The sequence below is a fragment of the Physcomitrium patens genome, chromosome 10, assembly GCF_059467195.1.
Source record: "Physcomitrium patens ecotype Gransden chromosome 10, ASM5946719v1, whole genome shotgun sequence".
Classification (NCBI taxonomy): Eukaryota; Viridiplantae; Streptophyta; class Bryopsida; order Funariales; family Funariaceae; genus Physcomitrium; species Physcomitrium patens.
The window spans coordinates 6,974,214-6,978,680 of NC_143419.1; positions in this window are offsets into that span (position 1 = coordinate 6,974,214).

A 4,467-nucleotide genomic window follows, 5' to 3' on the forward strand; every position below is an offset into this window, starting at 1 on the left:
AAATGAAGGTTCCAATATTTTTATCTTCATCTTTTCTTTTAATAGTTCCACCAATTTAGGTAAATGTGCCTTCGATAGTGGAATCGGTCTTAGAATCCAAGGTACATGCAGTACAGTGAAGATAACCATAGGTGTTATAATATTTGGATCCACACACCCAATTTCATGAGATTCGAAGGTAAACGATCTACCTTGTTTAGCCAACATCTTTTAGAAGCAAGTAATTTCCTCCGGCAATAAAGAACCATTAGAACCAATCATCAATTCTTCACAAGTCTCTTTAGTAAATTGATGTCCAATACTCATTGGATCTCTTAAACTTGCTTCTTTTGATGCTTCTCCCATTTGTTCTTTAGAATCTTTTGGTCCGGCAACAGGCTTTACCTTCTTATCTGCCATTTTATATCTCGTCTCTACAGTGCCTTCTGATGCTTGAAAAGATTCAAGTATGGTATAAACCTCTCTTGAATGAATCTCAACAATCTTATCATTATCCCCTAACTCAATAGATGTAATCAATTCCAATGAATCTTCCAGTCCATTTTCTTCATAAATACCTAAAATCTTCTCATCATCTTGCAATGTACCTAACTTGCGTAATTCTCCTTCAATATTATATAATCTTTTTCTTTCTTTTCTTTTAAAATCATCAACTTTCTTATACATAATATTTCCATTCTCCAAAATACCCATAAAACTTGCATCAAAGGAACCTTCATCTCGCGAGAGTACCTCTTCTTTTGTACCTCCATAATCTCGCTTTATAGTGGTACCTCCCTAAAATCCTTAAATCCTTCAACAATCTTTGGCAATGGTTTCTCCTTCAACTTATCTCAATTCCGTTCATCGTTAGGAAGTACTGTTAGAAATTGTACAGCGTTCCTTGCATAATCAGAACCATCGTCAAGTACTTTTGTTTCCATCCATGTTGCCGTGATATAAGGTTGTCCTAAAATCAATGGATAAGACATAGTAACTTGAATAAAGAAATGTTGCTCCGTCCCAACATCCCCAATCCGAATTTAGACATCTGGACAAGCTCCATATAATTCGCCCCGTGTGTTATTAGCTGCACGAATTGTCCATCCATGTTCCATATCAATTGGCCATTTTTGCTTCTTATAAAGATCTTAGAGATGAGATTTATTTCAGAACCATGGTCGACTAAAGCAACAATTGGTTCTTCTATATCTCCTACTTTCACCAATACCTCAGTAGTTGCTCTTGCCCAATGCTTTCGAGTATAATGGCTCAAAGTTTCTATTTCCTTGTCACTATAATCTTCAAAACGTACTCGTTGATTATACCCATTCTTTTCATTTGTTGGTTGCTTGTAACCAATATCAACCTCTTCTTCATCTTTATATATTCTTGCATCAATAGCATGACTCATTCCAGTTTTGCCCATTAATTGCCTCTTTTGCTTAATGTTGTCAATGATAACATCATGAAACTCCTTCTTTGCAATTCCCAAAACTTCTTTCAATGTGAATTCTACCTTAATGTTTAATATATGTTCTTCCAACATCCCTTTCAAATTTGTTGCCGCTTCAATGTCAAAAAGTAGCTTATAAGCAATTGATTTGTCCTTATCTTTTGTCTCCCTTGTTTTTTCTTCCAATGATGCTGAGGTATCTTTTACAAGCAATTCTTGTGAAGCTGTCCCCTGAGCCTTGTCTCCTCGAGTTTGTTTCTTAAAAGAATTCCCTTCTCTAGTATCATCAAAATTTCCTCGTCTCTTTTCTTCCATCAAAGCTTCATGTTGGCTCTTAGCAATATATGCATGAACTGAAAGAGACTCAACAGGATCCTTCCAACCTGTTGCACCTCGTATTGTAGCTGCAGTCCTCAATAATGCTTCTCGAGGTAATTTTCCTTCTTTCATTGTAGAAACAACAGAAGCCCAAAACTCACTAGTTTCCGTACTTCTACCAAGGTCATCATCTACTCTAGCACCATAACTTGCACTTTCTCGTGCTGTTGTTTCATGCTCTTTTAGGTAATCTTGAACCAATGCTCTCATTCCTCCCTTGCAAAAATTGGTTTGAAGAAGATCCTTCCTATCTTTTAATGCTATCTTCTCATCTTTCCAGCAAATAATTCCTTGCTGTATCATATTATTAAATTCATTGCAATCTTTTCTAGTGTGTGAAGCATCATCACACCAAATGCATCTTTGTACATATCCTTGTTTTGAAACCTTCTTTAAATTATTTGTAGAAGTATTCTCTTCAAGTCTTGCCAATTTGATTTGAAGATCTCGCATTCCTCGTATAATTTCTTCCATCTCCATATCTACTTTCTTTGATAAGGATGTCAAAGGTTGAACTCTAGGCATTGTTGGTGGTGTTGTACGTATTGGAGCTTTGGTTGCTTGTACTGTTTTCAGAATATTGCTCCTATCCTTCCTCCTTTTTCTTTTGGCAAGCAACCCCATCGCATCTTCAACGTTCTTCCACTTTGTTGTCAATCCTTCATCTTCTTCTTTGTCTTCAAGAAGGAGTTCTAATATCCCTTACAATTCTCCATCAGCAGCTTGAAGAAATAGATCAACTTTGTTTGGCTCCAATGTCAATTTTTCTACCTTCGACAATTAAGAGTATTGCCTCTCAAATTTCCTTAGTAGCTCTGTTGCTTGCAAATTCTTATTGGACCGTTCAATCCATTCCAGAAACAGCTTCTTAGTAACGTGATTAGCATCTTGCAAGAAATATTCGTCTTTCAATGCATGTGAAAAAACCTCCTATGAATTCCCATAACGATCCGTAATCGATGTAATATGGTCTCTTATCTCCGGTATCGTGGCAAGTCCAAATAGTTCAACCATTTTCTTCTCAGAAACCCGATTTAATTCCATTTCACGAACATAACATCTTAAATACCTTGAAATATTCCTCCCATCAAATTGATCAATTTTATTGACCACTACTTGGAATGCTTTGGTTGCCAAATCTTCCTTTCGATCATTGCTTTGCTGTTGCTGCATTGATAATGAAAAGGCTTGAAACATACTAGCAATAGACAGATCCATGTGCATACCTTGTCCTTTAGAAGAACCCCCACCAGAAACTCCTTCCGAAGATCCTTCAAAATTTTTATTTTCGTTTTTCATAAAATAAAACTAAAATCAAATGAAATCCAATACTTTCCACCTTAAGCTTTCTCGTCGGGTTCACCACTTTTGTCGTATTACGTGCTTTCCTGCTCGAGAACGCGCCGGACGTCTACCTATAGAAGGTAGTATGGAGATTCGCTAATATTCCAGCAGTCTATCGGTTTTTGACTGTTGGAATATAAACGACTGCAAGAATACACCGTAAATCTATATGAATGCCCTTCAACTGCTCGCCGAAGTCCTTTTTGCACCTGCCGGTAGGTCTCTAGACATTACAGAGAACCCCGAACATCCCAAACTGCTAATCTTTGATATCGCTTTATACTCACGATCTTGTATGCACTGACTGTCTCGTTAGATTAATCCAACAAATTTCATTTACTCTGCATACTCAATCCTATAGACACCCTTTTAATTCTTCAATCACAGACGTAACTTTGATTTCACAAAATAGTCAAGAGTAATCACACCCACTTCATTAAAAATCCCGATTCACCATTACAACACTAACTTCAGCAATGATTGCCTCAGTCTTCCCAAAACCCTATGAAAAAAAACCCAATTCTCTATCTTTTTTCCCCTTCCCAAAGCATGAAGCTCACTCTCTGATGCTTCTTAAAAAAAAAAAAAAAAAAAAAAAAAAAAAAAAAAAAAAAAAAAAAAAAAAACTTATTCTCTCTCCCCTCCTATTTCTTAACCTATCCTCCCCTTTAAGCCTAATTCTCTCCTCTTTCAAACCCTAGCCTCTGAATTTCTTCAATCTTCCATCTTGGATCCAAAATTGGCTCCGTCATCAGAGCTTTCTCCTCCGTTTTTACCTTTAAGAGATCCTTTTACCGAAAGGACGTTCCCGAAATGGCACAAAAGACGGAACAATCTAAAACAGAATCAAAATCCCCGTAATCGGGACCACATTGAGTCGCCCGACCAATTCAGGTCTCATACTGGCTAAGATGCCTGTAGTAAGACTTAGATGTTCCCGTAGTTGGACCGCATTGGATTGCCCGACCAATTCAGGTCTCATATTGGATAAAACCTGGATTGGATGTCTTGAAATTGGATCCAATTGCCTCTTCAAACCAGGCTCACCCGTCATTGAATGGGTCCTTTCTCTTCCTGCTGACTCCTGTTATTGGAATCGAACGGAGCAATTCAGTATCCCCGGATGACTGTAACGGGGTGATTGAACCTAGCCTCTCAGTATTTGCACTGGAATTGGTCGTTCTTCTCAATATTTGAGGTAAGTGAACATTAATAAAAGTCCCCTTTCTTTATATTTTCACGGTGTACTCGTGTTACAACATGACAACGCTGTCTTCCACTCATCTCCTTCCTTGATTCGTACGAGGTTG